At 44.8% G+C, this 15,129-nt stretch overlaps 1 protein-coding gene across 11 annotated transcripts in view; it reads right to left on the bottom strand.

Annotated features, from left to right (window-relative positions):
* LOC139410860 (RIMS-binding protein 2-like) overlaps positions 1-15,129 on the bottom strand; it is a 134,087-nt gene that overhangs the window by 95,921 nt on the left and 23,037 nt on the right. The gene's annotated exons all lie outside the window — the stretch shown is intronic.

Here is a 15,129-nt window from a genome sequence, read left to right as displayed (position 1 = left end):
TGTAGCGTAGCATCCGCGTCATCTGACCACTTCCGTATTGAGCGAGTCACTGGTACTTCCTGCTTTAGTTTTTGCTTGTAAGCTGGAATCCCCTTCCATCATGAAAATATTTTTAGTTTTTTTTTACATTTTAGTCATTCAGCAGACACTCTTATCCAGAGTGACTGACAGTTAGTTAGTGCATTCATCTTAAGGTAGCTAGGTGAGAAACACATATCACTGTCATAGTGAATACATGTTTCCTCAGTAAAGTAGCTATTAGCAAAGTCAGTGCGAGTAAGAAAAGAGAAGTGCAAAAACACTTGACTGTCATCATCATCTGCTGGCCCCAATGACCCAGATCTGTACTGGATGTAGTCAGAGTACTGCTGCAGCCACAGAACAGATCCCACAGGAACCCACAGCTAAAATAATCAACATCATGTGGTAAATGCAGGATCGTTCCTTCAGCCCTCTGGTTGAATCACCAGTCCTCGTGCCATTTGTATGGTAGTCAAGTGTGTTATCACCACAATACAATCCAGAAGACTAGCTGCATATTAACAGCACCTAACACCATGCACCCTCAGATGCTGTGAGTCCTCACGTCCCCTACTACCTTGCTGCATTTTTCAAAGCAACACATAAATCAATGTACCATGCTCTCCCTCTATCTCCTGCTAAATCTACATAACTGAGCAGTGTTGGGGGAGGGGAGAGGAGCAGGGGAGAGGAGAGGGAGAGAGGAGATGGGGATTGAAATGGGAAGAGGAGCAGGGGAGAGGAGAGGGAGAGAGAGGAAATGGGGATTGGAAGGTGGAGGGAACAGAAAGACAAAGAGAATGTGTAAGAGAGAGCTGGAGATATATGCACTATGTATACAAAGGTATGTGGACACCTCTTCAAATTAGTGGATTTGGCTATTTCAGCCACAGCCGCTGCTGACAGGTGTATAAAATCGAGCACACAGCCATGCAATCTCCATAGACAAACATTGGCAGTGGAATGGCCTTACCGTCATAGGATGCCACCTTTCCAACAAGTCAGTTCATCAAATTTGTGCCCTGCTAGAGCTGCCATGGTCAACTGTAAGTGCTGTTATTGTGAAGTGGAAACGTTTAGGAGCAACAACAGCTCAGACGAGAAGTGGTAGGCCACACAAGCTCACAGAACGGGACCGCTGAGTGCTGAAGCGCGTAAAAATTGTCTGTCCTCAGTTGCAACACTCACTTCCGAGTTCCAAACTGCCTCTGGAAACAATTCAGCACAAACCGTTAGTTGGGAGCTTCATGAAATGGGTTTTCATGGCCGAGCAGCCGCACACAAGCCTAAGATCACCATGCGCAATGCCAAGCGTCAGCTGGAGTGGTGTAAAGCTCATTGCCATTGGACTCTAGAGCAGTGGAAACACGTTCTTTGGAATGATGAATCACGCTTCACCAACTGGCAGACCAACGGATGAATCTGGGTTTGGCGCATGCCAGGAGAACGCTACCTGCCTGAATGCATAGTGCCAACTGTAAACTTTGGTGGAGGAGGAATAATGGTCTGGGGCTGTTTTTCATGGTTCGGGCTAGGCCCCCTTAGTTCCAGTGAAGGGACATCTTAACGCTACAGCATACAATGAAATTCTAGACGATTCTGTGCTTCCAACGTCATGGCAACAGTTTGGGGAAGGCCCTTTCCTGTTTCAGCATGACAATGCCCCAGTGCACAAAGCGAGGTTTGTGATGGTTTATCGAGATCAGTGTGGAAGAACTTGACTGGCCTGCACAGAGCTCTGATCTCAACCCCACCTTTGGGATGAATTGGAACGCCGACTGCAAGCCAGGCCTAATCGCCCAACCTCAGTGTCCAACCTCACTAATGCTCTTGTGGCTGAATGGAAGCAAGTCCCCGCAGCAATGTTCCAACATCTAGTGGAAAGACTTCCCAGAAGAGTGGAGGCAGCAAAGGGAGGACCAACTCCATATTAATGCCCGTGATTTTGGAATGAGATGTTCGACGAGCAGGTATCCACATATGGGGGAAAGAAATTAAGTGAAGCGGTTCAGAATCAGGATGAGTTAAGGTCGATACTGTATATTATATTTTATGTAATGTAATGTGGAGCCTGTTGGGTCTGACTACGTTGTGTGGTAGGGAAGGGGAAATGGCTGCCTGGCCAGACATGGTGGTGTATTTTCTACTGCACATACATGACCATTAATCGCTCTCAGACACTGCTCTTTTTCTCTTTCCAGAGAGAGAGGCAGTGCAGTGGCAGGAGGGCTGACAATCCACACAGCAGCACTACTCTAGGGCAGTAGAGCACTGACAATCCACACAGCAGCACTACTCTAGGGCAGTAGAGCACTGACAATCCACACAGCAGCACTACTCTAGGGCAGTAGAGCACTGACAATCCACACAGCAGCTCTACTCTAGGGCAGTAGAGCACTGACAATCCACACAGCAGCACTACTCTAGGGCACTAAGGGCACGTCAGGACCGTGTGGCTGGCTGCGGCAGCTAGCAGTCACTGTGAATGTCACTGTGTTAGGTTAACTAGCTAGTCCAATGGAGGGTGGGGAGGGGACCCTACGGTCTTTATATATCGCACTGGTCATCCCCAAAGCCAACACTTACTTTGGCCACCTTTCCTTCAAGTTCTATGCTGCCATTGACTGGAACAAATTGCAAAAATCTCTGAAACTGGAGTCTTATCTCCCTCTCTAACTTTAACCATCAGCTGTCAGAGCAGCTTACAGATCACTGTACCTGTACACAACCAATCGGTAAATAGCACACCCAACTACGTCATCCCCATATTATTACTTATTCTCTTGCTCCTTTGCACCCCAGTATCTCTAGTTGCACATCCTCATCTGCACATCTATCACTCCAGTGTTAATGCTAAATTGTAATTATTTTGCCTCTATGGCCTATTTATTGCCTTACCTCCCTAATCTTCCACATTTGCACACACTGTACATAGATTTTTCTATTGTTTTATTGACTGTATGTTTGTTTATGTGTAACTATGTGTTGTTGTTTTTGTCGCACTGCTTTGCTTTATTTTGGCCAGGTCGCAGTTGTAAATGAGAAGTTGTTCTCAACTGGCCTACCTGGTTAAATAAAGGTGAAATAAATAAATTAAATTCAATGTTGATGTGGAATGGGATCAGTGTAATCGCATCCCACTCTCTAAATGTATGTGATGCTGATTAATTCTTTCACATACTTTTCTAAGGCAGAGAATTAGCCTCATGCGTTAATTGCTGTTCTGCACTTAACTCTTCCTCCTCATAAGCACCAAATGTACCTGATAAATGTTAATGCCCTTGTAAGGTGCTCCACTGCAGATAAGAGCATCTGCTCCCGTGTGTGTGTGTGTGTGTGTGTGTGTGTGTGTGTGTGTGTGGTTTGCTATTCTGTTAGACAGACACAGAGAGAGCAGGTAGACCAGAGCATGTCCAGAGATCCTATGTGGCACAGCGGTCTAAGGCGTCACTACAGACCCGGGTTCGATCCCAGGCTGTTTTGCAGCCGGCCGTGACCAGGAGACCCATGAGGCGCCGCACAATTGGCCCAGCGTTGTCCGGGTTAGGGGTGGGTTTGGCCGGCCAGGATGTCCTTGTCCCATCGCACTCTAGCGACTCCTTGTGGCGGGCCGGGCACATGCATGCTGACCTCGTCGTCGCCAGTTGTACAGTGTTTCCTCCGACACATTGGTGTGGCTAGCTTCCGGGTTAAGCGAGATGTGTGGCTTGGCAGGGTCGTGTTTAGGAGGATGCATGGCTCTCGACCTTCGCCTCTCCCGAGTCATTACAGAAGTTGCAGCGATGGGACAAGACTGTAAATACCAATTGGATACCACAAAATTGGGGAGGAAAAGGGGTAAAAAGTACAACAAAAAATGTGTTAGAAGAGCGGCAGAAAACACGTTTCTCTTTCTCCCCTCTTTCTCTGGCGCGCTGGAAGAGAGATTTCTGCAGGGGTGTGTAGAGTGTGAGTCATCAGCAGTGCAGAGGGAGTAGAGGGAGAAAGAGAGAAAAAGAAAGAGAGAAAGAGCAAGAGAGAGAGGGAGATGTATTCTTCCAAGAGGGAGCTCAGAGCAGCAATGCAGCAAGGAAACACCCAAAATCCCAATCTTAAAGACAAAAAAAGGAGCGAAGCCTTCCTTATCAAACGACTGTTGCCAGGTACAGTAATAACGGAGCCCTGCCAGATGAGAATATGTGCAAGCTCAGAGTTATGGAACAGCTCAGGGCCGGCACCAGAGCTGTATGGATTGGGTGATCAGAGCATCATTAGACACCAGGGCAGGGCTGAGCTGAATGAGACCGCGATGTGACTTTCCACTGACGCCCGTGCTCAGATGACTGTAATGAAGACAGCCCTGGTAAGAGATTGCGATCTCAGGCAGTGACCACCACCGCACAGGTTCACTGGGTACACACTGTTTAGGGTACAAGTACTGTAATACTAAGTAGCCTTTAAGTGTTATGATGATTTCTCTGTGAGCACAATTAATTTATAAAGCGATCATAGTACAGTATACAAACAATCACAATGCGTTACTTGCAATATTGTGCAGAATGGATTGGCAACCATTTTGTAATCAAAATGGAATGACTCCTCTGAAAGGGATTGTGAAGTAGTTTAGTTTCAAACTACATTTAAGTTCATGACTGCTAGACACCCCCATTATCCTTCTAACTCTCCTCCATTTACATGATATCCATAACCCTCCTACATCTCCTTATCCAGTACATTGCTACAAATCAGCAGGACTAGACAATCTGGACCCTCTCTTTCTAAAATGACCAGCCAAAATTGTTGAAACCCCTATTACTAGCCTGTTCAACCTCTCTTCCGTATAGTCTGAGATCCCCAAAGATTGGAAAGCTTTAACTAGCCCAACGCAATAACGACCTGCCTCTCTCTCGTTGCACTCCACAAGGAGACTGCCTGTTACGCGAATGCAGTAAGCCAAGGTAAGTTGCTAGCTAGCATTAAACTTATCTTATAAAAACAATCAATCATAATCACTAGTTAACTACACATGGTTGATGATATTACTAGATATTATCTAGCGTGTCCTGCATTGCATATAATTTGACTGAGCATACAAGTATCTAAGTATCTGACTGAGCAGAGGCAGGCAGAAGCAGGCGCATAAACATTCATTCAAACAGCACTTTAGTGCGTTTTGCCAGCAGCTCTTCGTTGTGCATCAAGCATTGCGCTGTTTATGACTTCAAGCCTATCAACTCCCGAGATGACGCTGGTGTAACCGAAGTGAAATGGCTAGCTAGTTAGCGCGTGTTAATAGTGTTTCAAACTTCACTCGCTCTGAGCCTTGGGGTGATTGTTTCCCTTGCTCTGCATGGGTAACGCTGCTTCGATGGTGGCTGTTGTCGTTGTGTTGCTGGTTCGAGCCCAGGGAGGAGCGAGGAGAGGGACGGAAGCTATACTGTTACACTGGCAGTACTAAAGTGCCTATAAGAACATCTAATAGTCAAAGGTTAATGAAATACAAATGGTATAGAGGGAAATAGTCCTATAATTCCAATAATAACTACTACCTAAAACTTCTTACCTGGGAATATTGAAGACTCATGTTTAAAGGAACCACCAGCTTTCATATGTTCTCATGTTCTGAGCAAGGAACTGAAACGTTAGCTTTCTTACATAGCACATATTTTGCATTTTTACTTTCTTCTCCAACACTTTGTTTTTGCATTATTTAAACCAAATTGAACATGTTTAATTATTTACTTGAAGCTAAATTGATTTTATTGATGTATTATGTTAAGTTAAAATAAGTGGTCATTCAGTATTGTTGTAATTGTCATTTTTACAAATAAATAAATAAAAATCGGCCGAATAATCGGTATCAGCTTTTTTGGTCGGTATCGGCACTGAAAAATCATAATCGGTCGACCTTTAATCATAACCTCCATCGATAAGAGGCAATACTGTGCAGCTGTATTCATAGACCTGGCCAAGGCTTTCGACTCTGTCAATCTCCACATTTTTATTGGCAGACTCAACAGCATTGGTTTCTCAAATGACTGCCTCGCCTGGTTCACCAACTACTTCTCAGACTGTTCAGTGTGTCAAATCGGAGGGCCTGTTGTTCGGACCTCTGGCAGTCTCTATGGGGGTGCCACAGAGTTCAATTCCCTCACCAACTCTTTTATCTGTATACATCAATGATGTCGCTCTTGCTGCTGGTGAACGAACTGCAAAAATCACTGAAGCTGGAGAAACATATCTCCCTCACTAACTTTAAGCACCAGCTGTCAGCGCAGCTCACAGATCACTACACCTGTACATAGTCCATCTGTAAATAGCCCATCCAACTACCTCATTCCCATACTGTTATTTTTTTTTGCTCCTTTGCACCCCCGTATCTCTACCTGCACATTCATCTTCTGCACATCTATCACTCCAGTCTCTATCACTCCAGTGTTTAATTGCTGACTGGAAGACAAGTTCCCTCATGTCCTACTCAGACAGACATGGCATGCCAGCTAGCTACAGTACAACAGAGCTCAGTTATTGTTATTGCTGCTACTGCACCCCCCTGTTCATGTCAGCTTGAAAACCCCACAGAGGACTGAAGTTCAGATGAAGTCTGCCATGCTGCCATCTAAACCCATTGATTAAATGTTTTTTTTTGTCTTTGTTGGTGTAATCAAAGCAAATCACCCCCCCCCCCCCCCCCCATCCCTCAAAACAAAAAGGTTTCTGGTGAATTCCTGGAACTAAAAGACACGTCAGTACTCTGAGTCACCACTCGGTCCTCACTCTCTTCCTCAGCCGTTTCCAAATACCAAAATGCCACAAAAGAAAATGTGCAGAACCCACTGACTTCTAAAGACTACAGAGGGAGCAGCCTCACAGTCACAACTTCAAGAGCTTGGGAAGGAAGAAAATTGGGCCAGCTCCCCACAACCCCTGAAACAACAGGGCTATAAACATCTAGAGCAGTGAGATTGGTAACAGTCATCTAAACGGCTCTGAGTGAATGGCTTGGTGAGTCACACACTGGAACAATAGTCAACTCTGCAACCTTTCTCACAGACTGTGAGCAGAGTGTCAGTCAGCACAACAACACCTCTGATACCTGGAGTGACGCTTCTAATAGTCAGCTCCTCTCTCTGCCTTGGAGAAACGCTAGCGGCCATCTTCCTCCTTTCCCTCCACCCAGACAGCAATCTAATTAAGGAACGCTCGATTGAACCCATCCCACCTTCTGATGGCGTTAAATTAGATGTTACAGATTTGGAAATGCAATCTAGCTGTGACGTCGTGCTCTGTCTGCTGGCGATAGAGAATTGTGTAGGGTGTCTGGAATAGGGGAGGGGTGTATGTGTGTGTATGACTTGACCTGACAAAGGAGAACTAAGGAAAACATATCACAGACATCACTCGCCATCCACCCAGCTTGGGGACCACAATAAAACCCACTGTAACTAGCCGCCACTTAATGTGAATGACCTATTTTGCTGCTACTGCTATAGAAGCACATTTAGGTTACCAACAGGCTTCTCATTTAGTACCAGTAGTTGTTTAGGTGCCTACTGTGGTTACACTATTTTGTGTCTTAAGAAACTGCACACACTGCCTCCCGAATGGCGCAGTGGTCTAAGACACTGCCTCGCAGTGCTAGCTGTGCTAGAGATTCTGGGTTCAATTCCAGGCTCTATCACAGCCGGCCGCGACTGGGAGACCCATGGGGCGGCGCACAATTGGCCCAGTGTCGTCCGGGTTAGGGGAGGGTTTGGCCGGCAGGTTTGTGCTTGTCCCATCACGCACTAGCGACTCCTGTGGTGGGCTGGGCGCAGTGCCACTGACACTGTCGCCAGGTGTTTCCTCCGACACATTTGTGCGGCTGGCTTCTGGGCATTGTGTCAAGAAGCAGTGCGGCTTGGTTGGGTTGTGTTTTGGAGGACGCACGGCTCTCAACCTTCGCCTCTCCAGAGTCCATACGGGAGTTGCAGCGATGAGACAAGATTGGATACCACAAAATTGGGGGGGATTATAAATAAAATAACTGCCCACATACACACACACACACACACACACACACACACACACACAATCAGTTACACAGTGTCGGATCTTCTTTGAGAGAGCAAGTATCAATATTTATGTACTGGCTGAGTCCATAAATCTTAGTGACTGGTCCAAAAATCAACCACCTGCTACATATTTTAATCTCATTATGAAGGTCACATTACTCCTGCAGAGGCTGGGACAGAGGCTGGGGATGAGGCTGGGAGGGTGAGATGGGAGGATGATGCTGGGACAGAGGCTGGGAGGATGAGGCATGCACTAGGCTAAATCCCCCAGGAGCTTTTCATTCAACCTGCTCCCTTAGTGGCCCAGCACCAGCTCCATTCAACCCAGACTGATACTGATGTTCTATCACCATTCCAAACTTTAGTAAAAACAAGCCACAAATACATTGTTTACCTAACATGACAGGCCCTCTTGCCATGCTAAGACTTTTCAGAGTAGATCCCTGTGCAACGCGTGTATTATAGATGAGGCAGAGGAGAGGGGGACTGTTCAGTGGAATGCTATCAATTACAGTACCACTAGACTTCTCTCTGCCTCTCTCTTTCTCTCTGCCCTCCTCTCTCTCTGTCTCTCTCTCTCTCTCTCTCTGCCTCTCTTTCTCTCTGCCCCCCTCTCTCTCTCTCTCTCTGTCCTCTCTCTCTCTCTGCCTCTCTCTTTCTCTCTGCCCTCCTCTCTCTCTGTCTCTCTCTCTCTCTCTCTCTCTCTGCCACTCTTTCTCTCTGCCCCCTCTCTCTCTGGCTCTCTCTCTCTCTCTCTCTGCCTCTCTTTCTCTCTGCCCCCCTCTCTCTCTGCCTCTCTCTTTCTCTCTGCCCTCCTCTCTCTCTCTCTCTCTCTCTCTCTCTCTCTCTCTGCCTCTCTTTCTCTCTGCCCCCTCTCTCTCTGTCCTTATCTCTGTCATTCTCTCTCTCTGTCCTCTCTTTCTCTCTGCCCTCCTCTCTCTCTGTCCTCTCTATCTCTGTCCTCTCTCTCTCTGTCCTTCTCTCTCTATCTCTCTCTGCCTCTTTCTTTTTCTCTCTGCCCTCCTCTCTCTCTCTCTCTCTCTCTGTCCTCTCTCTCTTTCTCTCTGCCCTCCTCTCTTTCTCTGTCCTCTCTCTCTCTCTGTCCTTCTCTCTCTCTCTCTCTCTCCCTCTCCCTGCCTCTCTCTCTCTCACTGCAGGCTAAACTTACAGTGCAACTTTCCAACCTCCATAGGGGTTTCACACTGTTCATAGTTTCTGTTCTCTGTCGAAGTGTCGTACTGTAGGAACCACAGATACCATGGCATGAATTTGTCACTGGGCTAACAGGCTTATGAAAGTTAGATGAAGGTTTTACGATCTTGTTAAAACCAGTTACATTATTAAAAGGGCACATTCATTCTGAACGGCGAGAAAGGGAGCCTCCAGCAGATTGGAATTTTAATAACCTTAAATACAGTGATTGAGAAACTTTGCAGACCTTTAACTGTACCACCCTGTTATATGTGTACAGTGGTGACTGTCTGATCCCTCTACAACACATACACCTCGCTACGGATATAAAACCCACAGATATCTACATGAACCTTACACACATCCACTGGCTATACCATAGATTCTGGTATGTGTTGTATCAGAAGGCAAATGATTAAGGTGTATGGTCATGACAGGCTAAGTGTTGTAGTGTCAGCAGGCTGGAAGTAACTGACCCTGGGGGAGATGGGAGAGGACTCTCTCTCTCTGATAAGTGTTATCTCATCATCCTCACTGTAATTTGGTAAAGGATCTCCCACTGACTATGTACTGTGTGCGTGTGCGTGTGTGTGTGCGTGCGTGCGTGCGTGCGCACTCTTTATCTGGGTCAACACCAACTTCTCCATGTATCTCCCTGTATAGTACAAGTATGGCAGACATGTTAACTCCTGCACTGCACTTAATATGTAAAATAAATGCAAGAATGTGCCTTGTTCCAACCAAAGTCATACTACGATAGCTATACTGCACAGTGGAGTGTAAAAAGCATTAGGTTCCAGTGCTTTCTGAATACAAAGCAGTCAGGATTGTGAACATTCTAGATTGAGAAGACTCTGGAATGTAAAGATTGTAGAGTCAGAGGGTTGTGGTGTCAGAGCGGTGAGGGGTACTACGGAGTGGATGGTGTGTCCATCTTCAGACTCAGAGCAGCACAGTCCTGGGTACCGGGCCGGCTGCTCCAGAGCGGTAATAAGAAGGATAATTGAATTATGGCAGTGGTGGAGGCTTGTAGTGTGGGAGCCACACCGCTCTAATTGAATTACTACTCATGTAAACATGGGCATGGGGAGGCAGCCCCCCAGTACAGAAGCCTGCCCTGCTGCATCACAAACACACACACACACACACACACACGTTTGTTTTACTATCCTTGTGGTGATCAAACAATTGATTCCCATTCAAAATCCTATTTTCCCTAACCCCTAATGGTAAAGCTACCCCTAACCCTCAATCTAACCTTAACCCTAATTCTAACTCCTAACCCTAATTCTAACCCTAATTTAAACCCCAACCGTAAACCTAACCTCCAAGCATAAAATAGCCTTTTTCCTTGTGGGGACCGGTGAAATGTCCTTGTTTTATTACCCACCACTGCGACCTGTATGCTCTAGTCGGCTGGCCCTCACTACATATTCGTCACCAGACCCACTGGCTCCAGGTCATCTATAAGTCTATGCTAGGTAAAGCTCTGCCTTATCTCAGTTCACTGGTCACGATAACAACAGTAGCACACGATCCAGCAGGTATATCTTACTGATCATCCCCAAAGCCAACACCTCATTTGGCCGCCTTTCCTCCAAGTTTTCTGCTGCCAGTGACTGGAACGAATTGCAAAAATCGCTGAAGCTGGAGACTTATATTTCCCTCACCAACTTTAAACATCATCTATCTGAGCAGCTAACCGATCGCTGCAGCTGTACATAGTCCATCTGTAAATAGCCCACCCAATCTACCTACCTCATCCCCATACTGGTTTTATTGACTTTTCTGCTATTTTACACACCAGTATTTCTACTTGCACATCATCATCTGCTCATTTATCACTCCAGTGTTAATCTGCTAAATTGTAATTCTTCGCTCCTATGGCCTATTTATTGCCATACCTCCTCATGCCTTTTGTACACAATGTATATAGACTTTCTTTTTTTCTACTGTCATTGACTTGTTTATTGTGTTATTGACTTGTTTATTGTTTATTCCATGTTATTCCATGTGTAACTCTGTGTTGTTGTCTGTGTCACACTGCTTTGCTTTATCTTGGCCAGGTCGCAGTTGTAAATGAGAACTTGTTCACAACTGGCCTACCTGGTTAAATAAAGGTGAAATAAAATCAAATAAATAAAAACATTCACAGGGTTTCTGGTCCCCACAAGGATAGTAAAACAAAAAACTCTCACACACACACACACACACACACACACACACACACAGGTAGGTGTCTGTTTTTGTGAGGATTGTGCAGAATCATCATCGCCTCACCCCCATCGGAATATGCCTGTTTTCTGCAGGTTTCCTCCTGTGTGTGTTTGTGTAAGTTCTGATGCAGCAATAAAACAAGATCAGAGGGAATAAATGCAGAGCAGCATGGCACAGGAAGAGCAGAAACACACACACACACACACCTACCTTCAGGCTGTGTCACTGCCTGAGTAGAGCAGTGGTGCCATCACTTTCACCATCCTCTGTTCCCGTATTCTACAGCTTTGCAACTCTACTGTAAACAACAGGATTCCCTTTAGACAGGAGTCATATATTGTTGTTGCGTTCCTAACTGTTGTTTTATCATGGGGAGTTATTCAGAGGTTGATGATGAACGTGACTGTGAGCAGCAGTGGTGCTATCAGAGTGAGACTGAGAAAGAGACAGTCTTGGGCTATGGATCAGAACGCTGTGGAATAGATGACCGACCAATCCGAGAGGAGGAAGTAACCACAGGGACATAGATACAGAGCCTAGCAGTCATATCATACAGCCACAGCAGACTAGGGGAACAGTGGAAGGGAAGGGGACTCACAACAACTGTCTTTACTGCAAAAAGGAGGAGACCACTGATAGCATGCAGAGTTCAGAAACACCAGTGGTCCAAGAGAAAACGTACTCCTTCCTTATCGAGCTTTCATTTAGCAAGACAGGAATGTTTTGTGGTAAGACAGCCATGTACATGAAGAGTGATAGTGGTACCTTGGCTTACATGACGTCTGCGGCTTTGCTGGTTGTAGGCTATCTCCATCAGAAGATAACAGAGTTTAGGGCTAATGGGGCTTGCTACGGAGGTACCTCAGGCTCTGTCAGTTTTTCATTACCAATTCACTCAGTCTTCCACGGGAGCATCATATATCAGTAATTACCGATGCCAAGACAATCATTTCAGAACCCATAATCTGCGTTTTTTTTCCACTTCAGGGGACTAACATCCCTCCCCGTCACCTTCCCGTTCCTCCCATCCCATTTATCTGTTGACTGAGCAATGCAAAACAACAACTTAATGGCATGATAGGACGTAAGTTGACTTTAGAAGCACACGTTTCCAAGCAACTGCCAGGTACAGGGGGCAGGGGTTTGTGTGACCAGAGCTCGTCTGACCACATCTCCATGACAGGACATAAGACAACAGCTGGCAGCTAATAGCCTGCTGGTTATTCTTCCTCGATCTAGCAGTAGCCTATATATTGTGGGTAAAGGTTGTGTTTAGCATCACATCTTTTATAATATTGGCCAAAAATCTACATTGTTAGACCCAGCTAGCATTCTGATAATCATATGTTTCTTAGAGCACGGTTGTCCTATGGTTATTTTGCATACAACCTTCTCACAACATTCTGAGAATGGTGCAGGATACCCAGCTAGCACATAATGTTCTGAGAACCATATGTTTTTTAAGTGGGAGTTTCAGTGCTTCAGCATAAGGTTTCCTACAGGTTTCCTCATGGTTCTATTTAAAGTAATGTTCTCAAATTGTTCCGAGAACATTAAGAAACAACTTTCTTCTGTGGGAATTTCAGTACTTCATCATAACAGTTTCTGCAGGTTTCCTCATGGTTTTCCTATTTAAAGTCATGTTCTCAGAACATGAAGAAACATTTACATCAAAACCACAAGAAAACCATAGTAACGTTCAAAGTACGTTCTAAAAATGTTATTTAAAAACATATACATTCCGTTCAAATGGAACCAATGGGAAACCAAAAACGTAAGCTTCCACAACTTCTAAGGAACCAAATGTGTTAGCTGGGGAGGCGCTAGGATGAAAATAAGTTTTCAAGTGAACATACATTATTCTTGGGCCAAGAATGAGTTCAAACTAATTCAGGTTAGGCCTAAGTGATTCAGCAGTGGGACTAGATAGCTGACAGCAGAATGGTGGAAAGGCCTGGCAGACTCTTCATTTGAAAGGCTAAGTATCAGATATAACCCAGTGACGAACTAGCTGAGAGTTACAATTCAATAATACATACAATTCACGCCTTCCTGTCTTTGCAAACAAACACTTACAGAAACCTCAACCTCACACCCTTAGCCTGAAGCTTTCCGACTGCAAGCCATGAGGATATCATTCAATGTGTGATACAAACACTATTACATTCACCATCCATGATTGTAAATAACCTTGAAAGCTGTGCATACCTTTTATCTATTTCCATTCAGGACATCCAAGTGGTGGAATATTACAACCAGAGAAATCCGACTGATAGTACTACGCTTGCAAAGTTACCAGAATATTATCTACTTTTATGTAACTGGAATACTATTGCAATCTATGGTAACTTTGGTAGTTTATACTTTAATAAAATGATTTATATAGTATTCATTGTTTATATCTGTGTCCATATTGTCCATCATTTTCTTGTGGATAGACCATATGGTTCAAGAGAAAATTGCCTAATTAATGAAAAAAATTATCTCATCAACAATGGCATTATTTTCAATTAACTCTGCAACTCTTCCAACTATTGACCTGTTTCACAACTGCCACCAGTTTGGCACCAAGTCATTTAAAACAAAGACATTTTGACAAGTAAAAACAATTCTAAAGGATATTTTATGCTGAAACCCTCATATTAAACGCTAAAGGGCTTCACTATAAGTTGATGGTTTATATTTAGGATGTTTTACAGCTTTGTCATTCTATTTTTTATTTTAAAATCATCTTATTTGATTATTTTATATATTTTACATGTGATACGGCCGCACAGAGGGCCAGAGATAATTACAGACACCTGTGATAATCTGAATTACCCAAAAGGGCCAATAGATTTCTTGTGATACATAATATAAATTCCTTGAAAGTTACCAAATTTATGGTAGTTTGTTGGTAAACTTAGAAAGTTTCCAGTAATATACCAAACCCCTTTGCAACCCTAGATAGTACAAACATCCAAACATCCTGCTTTGGGAGTAATTTGGTTGATGTTAATAACTGTTGCTGTACTGTTTCTTTGAAATAATCAGGCTGTCGTTCAAACCAGCTGTCGTTCAATCCAGCTGTCGTTCAATCCAGCTGTCGTTCAATCCAGCTGTCGTTCAATCCAGCTGTCGTTCAATCCAGCTGTCATTCAATCAGGCTGTCGTTCAATCAGGCTGTCGTTCAATCAGGCTGTCGTTCAATCCAGCTGTCGTTCAATCAGGCTGTCGTTCAATCCAGCTGTCGTTCAATCCGGCTGTCGTTCAATCAGGCTGTCGTTCAATCCAGCTGTCGTTCAATCAGGCTGTCGTTCAATCAGGCTGTCGTTCAATCCAGCTGTCGTTCAATCCAGCTGTCGTTCAATCAGGCTGTCGTTCAATCAGGCTGTCGTTCAATCCAGCTGTCGTTCAATCCAGCTGTCGTTCAATATTTCAAAGAAACAGTACAGCAACAGTTGTTAACATCAACCAGATTACTCCCAAAGCAGGCCATGCAGCTTGTTGAGTTCAGCGTGAGGTTACTTTCCATCCTGTCTTCCTCCTGTCTTCCGCTCAGATTCTAGGAGAGACAACCCTCTACACACACAGCACATCTCATCCCAAACTCCCTACACACACATGTGCACGCACACACACACACACACACACACACACAAATGGCTCATCCCGATCCACTCAACAC

Source organism: Oncorhynchus clarkii, chromosome 6 (genome assembly GCF_045791955.1).
Source record: "Oncorhynchus clarkii lewisi isolate Uvic-CL-2024 chromosome 6, UVic_Ocla_1.0, whole genome shotgun sequence".
Classification (NCBI taxonomy): Eukaryota; Metazoa; Chordata; class Actinopteri; order Salmoniformes; family Salmonidae; genus Oncorhynchus; species Oncorhynchus clarkii.
Note: the sequence above shows the minus strand (reverse complement) of the source record. Positions and strands in the feature narration are given on the sequence as shown.